Genomic DNA, 17,009 nt, shown 5'->3' with positions numbered 1-17,009 from the left:
ATGTCCCACCTCTCTATTTATAGGTTTTGGTTTCTTAAGGTGAATAATGTCATTTCCAGTTCTTGTTTTCAAGAGAAGGTAGATAGGATCTAAATCAATATGTTTATTGATGGAGTTCTGGTTAGAATGCCATGTCTCTATGAATTCTTATACGTGTCTTTGTTTCGCCTGTTCTAGGATGTGTGTGTTGTCCCAGTCAAAGTGGTGTGCTTCTTTGTCTATATGTATATAAACGAGTGATAGTGGGTCATGTCTTTTGGTGGTCAGTTGGTGTTTATGTATCCTGGTGGCAAGTTTCCTGCTAGTTTGTCCGATGTAGTGTTTTTTATAGTTCTTGCATGGTATCTTGTAAATTATGTTAGTTTTGCTGGTAGTATCTAATGGATCCTTGAAGTTGATTAGTTGCTGTTTAAGTGTGTTGGTAGGTTTGTGGGCTACCATGATGCCAAGGAGTCTGAGTAGTCTGGAAGTCATTTCTAATATGTCTTTGATGTATGGTAATGTGGCTATAGTTTTTGGTTGCGTTGTGTCTGCTTGTTTGGGTTTGTTTCTGAAGAATCAGTGGATTGTGTTTATTGGATATCCATTTTTCTTGAAAACATTCTATAGATAGTTTTCTTCTGCTTTTTGTAATTCTTGGGTGCTGCAGTGTGATGTAGCTCATTGAAATAATGTCTTGATGCAGCTCGGTTAATGGGTGTTGGGATGATTGCTTCTGAAGTTAAGTATTTGGTCTGTGTTTGTTGATTTTCTGTAGATGCTGGTTTGAAGCTCTCCATTAACTGTACGTTGAACAGTCACCTCTAGGAGTGGGAGTCTGTTGTTGTTCTCCTCCTCTGTTGTGAATTTTATGCCTGTCAGGATATTGTTGATGGTATTGTATGTTTCCTCTAATTTGTTCTGTTTTATGATGACAAAGGTGTCATCTATGTAGCGGACCCAAAGTTTGGGTTGGCTAGATGGGAGGGCAGCTTGTTCAAGTCTCTGCATTACTGCTTCCGCTATGAGTCCTGAAACTGGTGATGCCATAGATGTTCTTGTTTGTAGGTTTTGTTCTTGAATGTGAAGTGGGTGGTGAGGCACAGGTCCACTAGCTTGAGGATGTTGTCTTTGCTGATGAAGTTGGTGCTGTCTGGTGTTTGTGGTCCTGGATTTCCTCGTGGTGATGCCAGTGTTTCTTTGGCCAGGTCAATGTTAATTGATGTGAATAGGGCTGTAACACCAAAGGAGACCATTATTTCATCCTCTTATATCTTGAAATCTTTGATGGTGTTCAGGAATTCTTGGAAGGATACTTTTCAGAATGGAAGTTTGTGACTAGTGGTGTTCCATAGGGATCAATCCTGGGACCTCTGCTGTTTGTGGTCTATAGAAATGATTTGAAGAAAATTGTAGCTGGTCTAATTAGTAAGTTTGCGGATGATACAAAGATTGATGGAGTTGGGGGTAGTGAGGAGGATTGTCAGAGGATACAGCAGGATATAGATCAGTTGGAGGCATGGGCAGAAAAATAGCAGATAGTTTAATCTGGACAAATATGAAGTGATGCATTTTAGAAGGTCAAGTACAGGGGAAATTATACAGCGAATGGCAGAATCCTTAGGAGTATTGATCCCTGAGGTGGCAGTGCAGGTAGATAAATTGGAGAAAAGGCTGCCTTCATTGGAAGGATCCATGAGTATAAGGATGGGCAAATTATGCTGCAACTTTATAGAACATTAGTTAGGCTTCACTTGGAATATTGTGTACAGTTCTGGTCACCACAGTAGAAGAAGAATGTGAATGAATTGGAGAAGGTACAGAAAAGGTTTACCAGGACATTGCCTGATATGGGGGATTTTAGCTATGAAGAAAGCTTGGATAGACTGAGTTTGTTTTCACTGCAGTATACAAGGTTGATGAGTGACCTGATAGAAGTTTATAAGATTGTGAATAGCATGGATAAAGTGGAACGTATGAGGCTTTATTTCCCAGAGTGGAGGGGTCAATTACTAGGAATACGGATTAAAGGTGTAGGGGGAGAAATTTAAAAGAGATGCGAGAAGCAGATTTTTCATACAAAGGGCGTCAGAGGCTGAGGGTTGACTCAACAGAGGTTTATAAAATCATGAAAGGCATGGATACAGTAAATAGATAATTTTCCCTGGAATGCACTACCAGAGGAATAGTAGCATTCAGAAAACATCTGGACAAATAGGAAGGGAATAGAGGGATATAGATCCTATAAGTGAAGACAGTTTCAGTATAAAAGGGTCAAATGTGTCAGTATAGGCTTACAAGGCCGAAAGGCATGTTCCTGTGCTGTATTGTTCTTTGTTCTTTGTTGCTGTTCGTCTCCGTGGGTTTTCTCCCACAGTCAAAGGATGTGCAGGCTAAGTGGTTTGGCCATGTTAAATTGCCCATAGTGTCCAGGGATGTGTAAACTTGTTGGATTAGCCATGGTAAATGTGGGGTTACAGGGATTGGGTGGAGGGCTGGGTCTGTGTGGGATGTTCTTTGGAGGATCAGTGTGGACCTGATGGGCTGAATTGTCCCTTTCTGCACTGTAGGGATTCTATGATTCTAGGATTTAGGGAAGGGAATCTGCTACCTTTACCTGGTCTTGCATACATGTGACTTTGCAGCAATGTGGTTTACTTTTAAGTGCCCTCTGACCAATAAATTCTATCCTAGCCAGCAATGCCTATATCTGATAAACAACCTTAAAAAGCCTGAAAGGACAATATTCTAACCAATTGACACTACCAAACAATCTTTGCAGTTCTCTTGACAAAAGGAAAATTGATAATTGAATTTATTATAGATTCATAGAGTGATAGAGATGTACAGCACAGAAACAGACACTTTGGTCCAACTTGTCCATGCTGACCAGCTATCCAAAATTAATCTAGTCTCATTTGGCAGCACTTGGCCCATATCCCTCTAAGGAGAAAGTGAGGTCTGCAGATGCTGGAGATCAGAGCTGATAATGTGTTGCTGGAAAAGCGCAGCAGGTCAGGCAGCATCCAGGGAACAGGAGAATCAACGTTTCGGGCATAAGCCCTTCCTGAAGAAGGGCTTATGCCCAATACATCGATTCTCCTGTTCTCTGGATGCTGCCTGACATGCTGCGCTTTTCCAGCAACACATTTTCAGCCCATATCCCTCTAAACTCTTCCTATTCATATACCCATCCAGATGCCTTTTAATGTTGTAATTGTACCAGCCTCCACTACTTCCTCTGGCAGCTCATTCCATACACGCACCACCCTTTGCGTGAAAAAGTTGCCCCTTAGGTCCCTTTTATATCTTTCCCCTCTCAACCTAAACTTATGCCCTCTCGTTCTGGATTCTTCCAACCCAGGGAAAAGACCTTATCTATTTACTGTATCCATGCCTTTCATGATATAATAAATCTTTCTAAGGTCACCCCTCAGCCTCTGACACTCCAGAGAAAAAAAGCCCCAGCCTCTCTTAGATTTAGATTACCTACAGTGTGGAAACAGGCCCTTCGGCCCAACAAGTCCACACCAACCCGCCGAAGCGCAACCCACCCATACCCCTACATTTACCCCTTACCTAACACTACGGGCAATTTAGCATGGCCAATTCACCTGACCTGCACATCTTTGGACTGTGGGAGGAAACTGGAGCACCCGGAGGAAACCCACGCAGACACGGGGAGAACGTGCAAACTCCACACAGTCAGTCGCTTGAGGCGGGAATTGAACCCGGGTCTCTGGTGCTGTGAGGCAGCAGTGCTAACCACTGTGCCACCGTGCCGCCCACTGTGCTCTCCCTGTGGCTCAAACCCGACAACCCTGGCAACATCCTTGTAAATCTTTTCTGAACCCTTTCAAGTTTCACAATACCCTTCCTTTAGGAGGGAGACCAGAATTGCACACAATATGCCAAAAGTGGTCTAACCAATTGAACTGATCATGCAGAACACTCTCACATGACTCACAAATTAAGACAATGGTCAAACAGCGGATTATTATTATTAGATACTGGGTTCAGAGCTGGTTCTGTTGGTAGCTTACAAAGGATGACAAGATTATTTAAACGATTGTTTATTGTTCTCTGTCCATCTCTGACGTGAGGCACACCACCTATTTTTAAATATATGTCAGCGGTTTGATTGAACTCTCTCCATCTTAATTGTATTCAAACCCATTCAGGCTAAGAAAGAACTTTGGCCACTGTCCAGCTCCACTATTTAATGTTATGGTGTAATTAATGTGTTCCTGATAAGCCTGAATGGCTCTACTACTGTTATTATAACCAGAGGCTGCTAAATGTGTCTGGATAAAATATTTAGAAACAGTTCACTGAATCGTGAAGCAGTAAACAGATGGTCATTCAATGGCAACAAATCAACAACAACTTGCATTCTTATAATACCTTTGACATTCTGTAATATTCTAAGACACTTGGACTTTGTGTGAGTTAGGGGACGTGCGCCCTAATTTCTAGCCGACATGCATCTGGTATTGCTATAAATGCAAGACCTTATAAAAGCTTAGTTTTGGAAAATGTAATTTAATTTAAGGGAAACAGGATGCATTTGAAAAAGGGGATGGGGTGAGTTATATTATACTCTACCGGACAACAAGCAAGATATCAATCACCATGGGGATAGGAAGCCCAGGTCAAGACTCACTGAACACAAAGTGGAAGCTCTTCTTGCTTTGTGCAGATCAAGAGACTCCCAGGTAATCTGATTTTTAAAAATTACCTGGGAAAAAAGACAGAGAGAAATGAGCAACGGGGAATTAAACTGTTCTCTGTTAGTTGCCAGGCTGGTGGAAGCTGGTTCTCCAGTTAAAGGGAAGGGACCTGTAGAAAATTACAGATAATGGAAGATTTATCTTATCAAGACCAGGAGAAGGTATCACTGGGGTTAGTCTTGCTGATGGAAGTTGGGTTGGGAAGACAAAGGGAAAGAATCTTTGACAGTCGTTGGATCTTATAACTTGGTGAAACAAGGAGAGTTGAGTCCATTGGTGACTTATTTGGACTGTTTCCTTTAAAGATTGCAATTCTGTGGAGCACGAACTGTAGAGCAGAAATGTCACCCATGTTTTTTGAGTACATTAAAATGCAGACAAGACATGTATTTCCTGTAATTTGGGGTATTTGTTGCCTACTGCCATGTGCAGTAAAATCCTTAAGACTTTAAATCTTGTTCTGTGATTCTCTTCAGTTAGTCATTGGAAATTGAGTTTATTTTTCATCATGTATCAGTATATTTGGAGCTAATTTATTTAAATGAAGGTGCAAATTTAAACAATGACCCCTATACCTCCATGGAGTTTAATCTCCAGCCATACCTTCAGCAGAAGATGGGCACAACTATCAGATAAAAAATGTAATGGCCAATTCTTATGGCTTTTCCTGGGACTCTGCCTACCTGCCAGTGACTTTCCAGATCATGAACTGTCACAGAAAACTAACATAAACAGTCCCTTCTATTTTTTCCATCTAATACCTGCCAATAGCCATACTGTTTGTAGTTTCTCATGAAAATAAAATCTTAACTTAGGTCTGGGAGCAGTGGCTGTGAATTAATCTATGCTCTAGAATAGTATTTTGCATTGGAGACATTACAATAGTGAATAGATCTTCTGTATAAATGATCCTATTCAGTACATGTCATCGACCCAATTGAATAATGGGTCACAAATGCCACCTGGTGGGGAAAAAGATACAAAACAATTTAATTTTTAAATGAACTAAATGGATTTTGATAGAACTTAAAGCCTCCAAGTCAGTTCAGTGGAGTATACTAAGACAAGCCAAAGGATCGGTGACTAAAGAGGGCCAAAGGAGTAGATTTTAAGGAATATTCTTAAAAAGAGGATATTCAGTGAAAACATATCCACACATCAGGCCTAGATGACCTTATAGAGGTTTACAAAATCTTGAGGGGCATGGATAGGAAAAGTAGACAAAGTCTTTTCCCTGGGGTGGGGGAGTCCAGAACTAGAGGGCACAGGTTTAGGGTGAGAGGGGAAAGATATAAAAGAGACATAGGGAAAACGTTCTCACACAGAGGGTGGCATGTGTATGGAATGAGCTGCCAGAGGAAATGGTGGAGGCTGGTACAATTGCAACATTTAAAAGGCATCTGGATGGGTACATGAATAGGAAGGGCTTGCAGGGATATGGGCCGGGTGCTGGCAGGTGGGACTAGATTGGTTTGGGATATCTGGTCGGCATGGACGGGTTGGTCTGAAGGGTCTGTTTCCATGCTGTACATCTCTATGACTCTGTGACTGAAAGCACAGCTGTCAGTGGAGGGAAGGAGGTGTTAGCAGATGAACAAAAGACCAGAGTTGTAAGAACCAGGAGTTCCAGGTTTTTAAAAAATTCATTCATGGAATGTGGACTTATTTCCTTGAGAAGGTGGTGGTGAGCTGCCATCTTGAACCATTACAGTTTGACCCAGTAACAGTAAAGTGACAATGATATATTTTCAAGTTGGGAAGCTAAGTTGCTTCGAGGAAAACTTGCAGGTGGTGGTATTCCCATGTATCTGCAAGCCTTGTTCTTCTAGATGGGAGTGGTCTTGAGTTTGGAAGGCACTGTCAAAGGAATCTTGGTGATTTTTTTCAGTACATCTTTAAATAGTGCATGCTGCTGCTATAGTGTCAGTGGGAGAAGGAATTAATATTTGTGGATGTGGTGTCAATCAAGTGGGCTGTATTGTCCCAGATATTGTTAAGCTTCTCGAATGTTGTTGAAACTGCACTCATTAGGCAAGTGGGGAGTATTCCATCACACTCCTAACTTCTATTTCAGTGGTAATGTACTTGTCGGAAGTATCTGATCGAAAGAAGAAGCATACAGATTGGTCAAGAAAAACAATAGGTCTGAGGATTGGGAGCAGTTCAGAATTCATCAAAGAAGGAATAAGAAATTGATTAAGATGGAGAAAATACAGTACAAAAGTAAGCTTTCAGGGAATATAAAGGCTAACACTATGAGTTTCTATAGGTACATGAAGAGAAAGAGATTAGTGAAGATAAATGTGGGTCCCTTTCAGACAGAAATGGGGGATTGTATAATAGGGGACAAAGAAATGGCTGAGCAACTGAATACATACTTTGATTCTCTCTTCACAAAACAAGACACAAATATGATACCAAAAATGTTGGAGAATGAAAGATTTAATGATAGGAAAGAACTGAGGGAAATCAATATTAGTACAGAAATGGTGCAAGGAAAATTGAGGGGATTGAAGGTGGATAAATTCCCTGGGCCTGATAATCTACATCCCAGGATACTTAAGGAAGTGGCTCTAGAAATAGTGGATGCATTGGTGGTCATCTTCCATGATTCCATAGACTCAAAGTTTGTGAGAAGATTTGTAGCTCGGGTGCTCGTTGCTGTGGTTTTGTTCGCCGAGCTGGAAGTTTTTGTTGCAAACGTTTCGTCCCCTGTCTAGGTGACATCCTCAGTGCTTGGGAGTCTCCTGTGAAGCGCTTCTGTGGTGTTTCCTCCGGCATTTATAGTGGCCTGTCCCTGCCGCTTCCGGTTGTCAGTTTCAGCTGTCCGCTGTATTGGCCGGTATATTGGGTCCAGGTCCAGCGGACAGCTGAAACTGACAACCGGAAGCAGCAGGGACAGGCCACTATAAATGCCGGAGGAAACACCACCGAAGCGCTTCACAGGAGGCTCCCAAGCACTGAGGATGTCACTTAGACAGGGGACGAAACGTTTGCAACAAAAACTTCCAGCTCGGCGAACAGAACCACAGCATTCCATAGACTCTGGAAGAGTCATTGCAGATTGGAAGATAGCTAATGTTACTCCAGAGAGAACCCAGGGAATAATAGACCAGTAAGCTTAAATTCGGAAGTGGGGAACATTCTTGAACCCATTATCAAGGACTTCATAGTGGAGCTTTTAGAAAGCAGTGGCAGAATCAGACAGAGTTAGCATGTATTTATGGAGAGGAAATTATGCTTGACAAACCTGTTCGAATTCTATGAAGGTGTTGACAAGGGGGAGCCAGTTGATGTGGTAAATTTGGACTTTCAGGAAATGTTTGACAGAGTCCCATATAAGACATTATATGCAAGATTAAAGTACATGGGATTGGGGAAGTGTATTGGGATGGATAGAAACTATTTGGCACAGAAGAAACAAAAAGGAAGGATGTTCTTGCTCTCGAGAGAGTCCAGCGAAGGTTTACCAGGCTGATTCCAGGGATGGTGGGACTGACGTATTGACTAGGTTAGGATTGTATTCACTAGAGTTCAGACAAGTGAGGGGGAATCTCAGAGACTTATAAAATTCTAACGACTAGACAGGATAGATGCAGGAAGGATGTTCCCGATGGTGGGTGCATCCAGAACCAGAGGTCATAGTTTGGGGATTTGGGGTGGAACATTTAGGATAGAGCTGAAGAGACATTTCTTCACCCAAAGAGTGGTGAGCCTGTAGAATTCATTACCACAGGGAGTAGTTGATGCCAAAACACTGAATGTATTCAAGAGGTGGCTAGATATAACATTTGGAATGAATGGGATCAAAAGTTATGGGGAGGAAACAGGATTAGGCTATTGAGTTGGACAATCAGCGACCTGATGGAATACAAGAACTAGCCATTTGAATACAGAACTGGCTCAAAGGTAGAAGACAGAGGGTGGTGGTGGAGGGTTGCTTTTCAGACTGGAGGTCTGTGACCAGTGGAGTGCCACAAGGATTGGTGCTGGGTTCACTGTTTTTCATCATTTATATAAATGATTTGGATGTGAACATAGGAGGTACATTTAGTAAGTTTGCAGATGATACCAAAATTGGAGCTGTAGTGGACAGTGAAGAAGGTTACCTCAGAGTACACCGGGATCTTGATCAGTTGGGTCAATGGGCTGAGGAGTGGCAGATGGAGTTTAATTTAGATAAATGTGAGGTGCTGTATTTTGGAAAAGCAAATGAGAGCAGGACTCATACACTTAGTGCTAGGGATTCTGGATTAGTGGTGCTGGAAAAGCACAGCAGTTCAGGCAGTATCTGAGGAGCAGTAAAATCGACGTTTCAGGCAAAAGCCCTTCATCAGGAATACAGGCAGAGAGCCTGAAGGGTGGAGAGATAAATGAGAGGAGTGTGGGGATGGGGAGAAAGTAGCATAGAGTACAAGGGGAAGGGGAAATGAGGAGACTGTTGAAATCCACATTGATGCCCTGGGTTGAAGTGTTCCGAGGCGGAAGATGAGGCGTTCTTCCTCCAGGCGTCTGGTGGTGAGGGAGCGGCGGTGGAGGAGGCCCAGCACCTCCATATCCTCGGCAGAGTGGGAGGGGGAGTTGAAATGTTGGGCCACGGGGCGGTTTGGTTGATTGGTGCGGGTGTCTCGGAGATGTTCCCTAAAGCGCTCTGCTAGGAGGCGTCCAGTCTCCCCAATGTAGAGGAGACTGCATCGGGAGCAACGGATACAATAGATGATATTAGTGGATGTGCAGGTAAAACTTTGATGGATGTGGAAAGCTCCTTTGGGGCCTTGGATAGAGGTGAGGGAGGAGGTGTGGGCGCAGGTTTTGCAATTCCTGCGGTGGCAGGGGAAGGTGCCAGAATGGGAGGGTGGCTTATAGGGGCGTGGCCCTGACCAGGTAGTCACGGAGGGAACGATCTTTGCGATAGACGGAAAGGTGTGGGGAGGGAAATATATCCCTGGTGGTGGGGTCTTTTTGGAGGTGGCGGAAATGTCGGCAGATGATTTGGTTTATGCGAAGGTTGGTAGGGTGGAAGGTGAGCACCAGGGGCATTCTGTCCTTGTTACGGTTGGAGGGGTGTGGTCTGAGGGCGGAGGTGCGGGATGTGGACGAGATGCGTTGGAGGGCATCTTTAACCACATGGGAAGGGAAATTGCGGTCTCTAAAGAAGGAGGCCATCTGGTGTGTTCTGTGGTGGACCTGGTTCTCCTGGGAGCAGATACTGCGGAGGCGGAGGAATTTGGAATACGGGATGGCATTTTTACAGGAGGTAGGGTGGGAAGAGGTGTAATCCAGGTAGCTGTGGGAGTCGGTAGGTTTGTAAAAAATTGTCGGTGTCAAGTCAGTCATCATTAATGAAAATGGAGAGGTCCAGGAAGGGGAGGGAGGTGTCAGAGATGGTCCAGATAAATTTAAGGTCAGGGTGGAATGTGTTGGTGAAGTTGATGAATTGCTCAACCTCCTCGCGGGAGCACGAGGTGGCGCCAATGCAATCATCAATGTAGTGGAAGAAGAGGTGGGGAGTGGTGCCGGTGTAATTATGGAAGATGGACTGTTCTACATAGCCAACAAAGACACAGGCATAGCTGGGGCCCATACGTGTGTGTATGGCTACCCCTTTGGTCTGGAGGAAGTGGGAGGATTCGAAGGAGAAATTGTTAAGGGTGAGGACGAGTTCGGCCAAATGAATGAGAGTGTCGGCGGAAGGGTACTGTTGGGGACGTCGGGAGAGGAAGAAACGGAGGGCTTGGGGGCCCTGATCATGGCGGATGGAGGTGTAGAGGGACTGGATATCCATGGTGAAGATGAGGCGTTGGGGGCCGGGCAGCAGAGAGCGGCGGGAGCTGGGCGGAAGTTCAGGCGGAGCGCAAAGCCAGTCGGGAAGATAAGTGATTGCTATATAAAGAACTTACCTCGACATCAACGGTCTTTTCACAGCAGAGAGCGGCGGGAGCTGGGCGGAAGTTCAGGAGGAACTCAAAGCTGGTCGGGAAGGTAAGTGATTGCTATTAGAGGGGGTGTGTTCTAAACCCCAGGTCCTACAAAGTAGGGTCTCCCTCCCTCCCTCCTCCTCTAACCTAAATTAAGAGTCCACAGACTTGCCACAAAAAGAGGGTCTAAGGAAGTTTGGATCGAAGAGTGAGGCTTCAGCTCAGGAGTCTTTGTCAAGGAGGTTGAGTGAAGTGATTACGTCACAGTTGAAGAGGGTGAAGGCATGACTGCCAAGCTGGTTCAGTGCGCTACGTGCTTGATGTGGGAGGTCACCGACTCTGGTGTGTCTGGCTCGTATATATGTGGAAAGTGTGTGCACATTCAGCTATTGACCAAGCATATTGCAGCGCTGATGAAAGAACTCGAGGACCTGAGGCTCATCTGAGAGAACGAGATCTTTCTGGACAAGACCTTCAGCGAGGTTACACCAATCATGCCAGAATAGAGCAGAAGAGAGCAGACGATGAGGAAGGCAGAGAGGAGACAGGTGCAAGAGACCCTGGGAGAAGTATCTGTCAAGAACAAGTTGAAGCTTTTGGAAACAGTAGAGACTGATGACACTGCCAGTTCGCAAGGCGGCCAGGTCTGTCAATCAAAAGTTGGCGCAGAGGCAGAGTGGAAGAATCGGACATCGTACAGAGCCGTGGTAACAGGGGATTCCATCGTGAGAGGAACTGACCGCGGTTTTTGTGGCAGCAGACGGGATTTAAGGATAGTGTGTTGCCTTCGTGGTGCCAGGGTGAAAGACATCGTGGACAGAGTGCAGGAAATCCTCAAGGACGAGGGTGAAGAGCCAGAAGTGGTGGTACATGTCGGCACAAATGATGTCGGGAAGAAGAGAGGGAACATACTACAGCGGGACTTTGGAGAACTAGGAAGAAGGCTGAAAAGCAGGACGTCCAAGGTGGTTATCTTCCGTTTGCTTCCAGTTCCTCAGGCTGGTGTGGCCAGAAACAGGGAGATAATGGACTTGAACATGTGGTTGGGAACTGGTGCAGGAAGCAAGGATTTAAGTTCTTGGATCACTGTGGTATATTTTGTGGTAAGCATAAATTCTACAAGAGAGACGGTTTACACCTTAATAGGTTAGGGACCAGCATTCTGGCAGGCAGGTTTTCTACTGCTACGTTTAAACTAAGTAGCGGGGGGGGGAAGGGGACAAACTGGATGTTTAAGAAGGAAATTGGATGTTTAAGAAGGAAATTGAAGGGAAAGTTAGAACAAGGGAAGTCAAGAAAGATAATGGTATCAATGAAGCAGAAAACTCAAAAAGGGATCATGCTGTAAGGTTGAGTGAAATAGGGATTGATGGGAAGGGTGAGTGCAGTAACAAATTAAAAATACTATATATGAATGCACGAAGCATTAGACATAAGACGGATGAGCTTGAGGCTCTTTTGGAAATTGGCAGTTATGATATTGTGGGGATAACTGAGACGTGGCTTCAACTGGATAGGGCCTGGGAAATGAATATTCAAGGATACACGCGCTATCGTAAGGACAGACTGATGGGCAGAGGGGGTGGGGTGGCCTTGTTGGTAAGGGAGGATATTCAGTCCCTTGTGCGGGGGGACCTAGAGTCAGGGGATGTAGAGTCAGTGTGGATAGAGCTGCGAAATACTAAAGGTAAAAACACCCTCTTGGGAGTCATCTACAGGCGCCCAAACAGTAGTCTGGATGTCAGATGTAAGTTGAATCAGGAGCTGAAATTGGCCTGTCGCAAAGATGTTACTACAGTTGTTTTGGGGGATTTTAACATGCAGGTAGACTGGGAGAATCAGGATGGTATTGGACCTCAAGAAAGAGACTTTGTGGAGTCCCTCAGAGATGGATTCTTAGAGCAGCTGGTGCTGGAACCGACCAGGGAGAAGGCAATTCTGGATCTGGTATTGTGTAACGAACCAGAATTGATCAGAGACCTCGAAGTGAAGGAGCCATTGGGAAGTAGTGACCATAATACATTAAGCTTCAATCTGCAATTTGAGATGGAGAGGGTACAGTCGGAAGTGACAGTACTTCTGTTGATTAATGGGAACTATGGAGCTATGAGGGAGGAGCTGGCCAAAGTTCAATGGTGCAATACCTTAGCAGGACCGTGGAGGAACAATGGCAGATATTTCTGTGTATAATGCAGAAGTTGCAGGATCAGTTCATTACTCAAAGGAAGAAAGATCCCAGGAGATCCCCAGTGTTCACTGGGGAAGACACAAGCAATCTCCCTGAGGTAACAGTGGCTGAAGGACCTGAACTTATGGGAATTTATATTTGCCAGGATTTGGTGTTGGAGAGACTGTTAGGTCTGAAGGTTGATAAGTCTCCGGGGCCTGATGGTCTGCATCCCAGGGTACTGAAGACGGTGGCTCGGGAAATCGTGGATGCGTTGGTGACTATTTTCCAGAGTTCGATAGATTCGGGGTCGGTTCCTGAGGATTGGAGGGTGGCTAATGTTATACCACTTTTTAAGAAAGGTGGGAGAGAGAAAGCAGGAAATTGTAGACCAGTTAGTCTGACCTCAGTGGTGGGAAAGATGCTGGACTCTATTATAAAGGATGAAATCACGGCACATCTGGATAGTAGTAACAGGATAGGACAGAGTCAGCATGGATTTATGAAGGGGAAATCATGCTTGACTAATCTTCTTGAATTTTTTGAGGATGTAACTCTGAAGATGGACGAGGGAGATCCAGTAGATGTAGTGTACCTGGACTTTCAGAAAGCTTTTGATAAAGTCCCACACAGGAGGTTAGTGAGTAAAATTAGGGCACATGGTATTGGGGGCAAAGTACTAGATTGAATTGAAAATTGGTTGGCTGATAGGAAACAAAGGGTAGTGATAAGCGGCTCCAAAGGAGCAGGAGGTAGCCATTCAATATCATTCAATATGATCATGACGGATCTCATCACTTTCCAGCCCACTCCCCATCACCCTTTAACTCATTACTAATAAAACACCTCTCTGTCTCCTCCTTAAATTTGTTCCCCCACCACCTTCGGGAGTACTGATTTCCACAGCTTCACGACCATTTGAGAGAAATAATTCCTCCTCGTTTCTATTTTTAATTTGTTACCCCCTTATCCTAAAAGGCAGATAAATCAATTCAATGTAGTTTTTATAAAAGTGTTAACTTCTGTTACGACCCCGGTGATAGAAGGGCTTGATTTCCAGCACACTCACCCCAAGTCCGCAAAAAACATATCAGGAGTGTGGTAGAATACGAGGAGAAAGTGAGGACTGCAGATGCTGGAGGTCAGAGCCGAGAGTGTGGTGCTGGAAATGAGAGACGGACTCACTGAGATCCTTGTAGAGAGAGGAGGAGAATTTCAAGCTAGACGTCCTTGAAGAGGTTTCGCCGTAAGGTTAAAATCAACTCGGAGAAAGTAAGTTCTGCAGATGTCGGAGATCAGGGTCAAGAGGGTGCTGCTGGAAAAGCACGGCAGGTCAGGCAGCATCCGAGGAGCAGAAGGGTCAACGTTTCGGGCATATGCTCTTCATCACAAACTTTCAGAGTCTTGCTCCTTCTTCAGGTAGTTAGTGAGACAGGATACATTGGACACAGAATTTATAAATAAAAGATCAAAGGGTCATACGCCTGATGCAAATGTATTGAACAAGCCTCGATGGCTATTGAGTCTTTAATCACTTCAAACGGGGATGCAGGCTTTAGTTGATGCATATGTAGACCCCGGAATTCCTTTCAAGTGACTGCCCCAAGATAACTTAAGGTTTTATCCGTATAAAAGAGGTAACATCTCAGGTCAGACAACGCATTTTAGGTGTGAGACCTTGTTTAGAGTCTGTCTGTGTCTGAACCTGGAGTTAGACTGGTTTTATTTCCAATGTAGGAATTTATAGAATGCCACATTGACTGACTGCCGACAGATTGTGGGCTTTTTGAACAAACTAGAATATATCTGGAAATACAAATTTGCAAATGCAAATTCACCCCATAGATTTGTGTGTGTGGGTCTGTGAGTGAGAGAGAGAGAGAGAGAGAGAGTATGAAATAGGGTCAGTGTGAGTGTGTGTTTGTGTGAGAGAATGTGTGTCTATGTGTCCGTGATGAGGAGAAACTTCTTCACCCAGAGAGTGGTGGCTGTGTGGAATGCTCTGCCCCAGAGGGCAGTGGAGGCCCAGTCTCTGGATCCATTTAAGAAAGAGTTGAATAGGGCTCTCAAAGATAGTGGAATCAAGGGTTATGGAGATAAGGCAGGAAGAGGATACTGATTAGGAATGATCAGCCATGATCATATTGAATGGCGGTGCAGGCTCGAAGGGCTGAATGGCCTACTCCTGCACCTATTGTCTATTGTCTATTGAAACGGAAGTCTTGGAGGAGGTGGAGGGCATGGGCGGTGTCTCGAACGTATGTGGGGAGTTCCTGGACTAGGGGAGATAGGACAGTGTTGAGGTAGGTAGAAATGAGTTCAGTGGGGCAGGAGCATGCTGAGACAATGGGTCGGCCAGGGTGGTCAGGCTTGTGGATCTTGGGAAGGAGGTCGAACTGGGCAGTGCGGGGTTCCCAGACAATGAGGTTGGAAGCTGTGGGTGGGAGATCTCCTGAGGTGATGAAGTTCTGTATGGACTAGGAGATGATGGTTTGGTGATGGGGAGTGGGGTCATGGTCGAGGGGGCAGTAGGAGGAGGTGTCCTCGAGTTGGCGTATGGCTTCAGCGGTGTAGAGGTCAGTGCACCAGACCAACACTGCACCCCCTTTATCTGCTGGCTTGATGGTGAGGTTGGGATTGGAGCAGAGGGAGTGGAGGGCAGTGCGTTGTGAGGGTGAGAGGTTGGAGTGGGGGAGGGGGGTCGACAGGTTGAGGTGGTTAATGTCCCAGCAGCAGTTGGAAATGGAGAGGTCGAGGGCGGGTAATAGGCCAGCACGGGGTGTCCAGGTGGATGCAGTGTGTTGGAGGTGGGCGAAGGGGTCCTCGGAAGGTGGGCGGGAATCCTGATTGTGAAAGTAAGCTCGGAGGCGGAGGCTGCGGAAGAAGTGTTTCACGTCACGGTGTGTATTAAATTCATTGATGCGTGGACGGAGGGGGATGAAGGTGAGCCCTTTGCTGAGGACTGATCATTCGTCCTCAGTGAGGAGGTGGTCTGGAGGGATGGTGAAAACTTGGCAGGGCTGGGAGTTGGGATCTGGTGTGGGTGTGGTGCTTGGAGTGGGGACGGAGCCTGTAACTGGTGTGGTGTGGTGGTGGGGGGAATGGGGGTAGAGTTAAGGGGTGGTGTTCCCCTCAGGGTTCTGGGTGGTGGGGATGGTGACAGTGGGATCTGTGGGGAGCATGTCAGCAGAATGCAGGTGAGTGGCGTTGGTGGGGGCGGAAGTGGCGACAAACACAGAAGTGTGGGGGGCAGAAGTCACTGCGCGTGTGACATCAGTGATGATGTGAGGGGTGGAAGTAATGTCATGTGTGGTGCATGAGGAATTGTGAGGGGTGGAAGTGACGCCATCAATCAGCGTGGGAATGGTGGTAGCACCAGCCACATGGCAAATGGCGTCCGAGCAGTTGATGGTGGCTGCACCAGCCACATGGCTAATGGCGTTCAGTCCTCCAATGCATCTCATCCACATCCCACACCTCCACCCTTAGACCCCACTCCTCAAACCGTAACAAGGACAAAACAACCCTGTGCTCACCTTCCACCCTACCAACCTTTGCATAAACCAAATCATCCGCCGACATTTCCACCACCTCCAAACGGATCCCACCACCAGGGATATATTGCCCTCCCCACCCCTTTCCACCTTCCGCAAAGACCGTTCCCTCCGTGACTACCTGGTCAGGTCCACGCCCGCCTACAACCCACCCTCCTGTCCTGGCACCTTCCCCTGCCACCGCAGGAATTGCAAAACCTGTGCCCACACCTCCTCCCTCACCTCCATCTAAGGCCCCAAAGGAGCCTTCCACATCCATCAAAGTTTTACCTGCACATCCACCAATATCATTTATTGTATCCATTGCTCCCAATGCGGTCTCCTCTGCGTTGGGGAGACTGGACGCCTCCTAGCAGAGTACTTTAGGGAAAATCTCTGGAACACCCGCACCAATCAACCAGACAGCCCTGTGGTCCAACATTTCAACTACCCCTCCCCCACTCAGCTGAGGACATGGAGGTCCTGGGCCTCCTTCACTACTTTTCCCTCACCAACCGATGCCTGGAGGAAGAACACATCATCCTCCGCCTCGGAACACTTTAACCCCAGGGCATCAATGTGGACTTCAACAGTTTCCTCATTTCCCCATTCCCCCACCTCACCCCAGTTCCAAACTTCCAGCTCAGCACTGTCCCCATGACTTGTCCTACCTGCCTATCTT

The sequence above is a fragment of the Chiloscyllium plagiosum genome, chromosome 4, assembly GCF_004010195.1.
Source record: "Chiloscyllium plagiosum isolate BGI_BamShark_2017 chromosome 4, ASM401019v2, whole genome shotgun sequence".
NCBI lineage: Eukaryota > Metazoa > Chordata > Chondrichthyes > Orectolobiformes > Hemiscylliidae > Chiloscyllium > Chiloscyllium plagiosum.
This window is presented reverse-complemented; position numbering follows the sequence as displayed.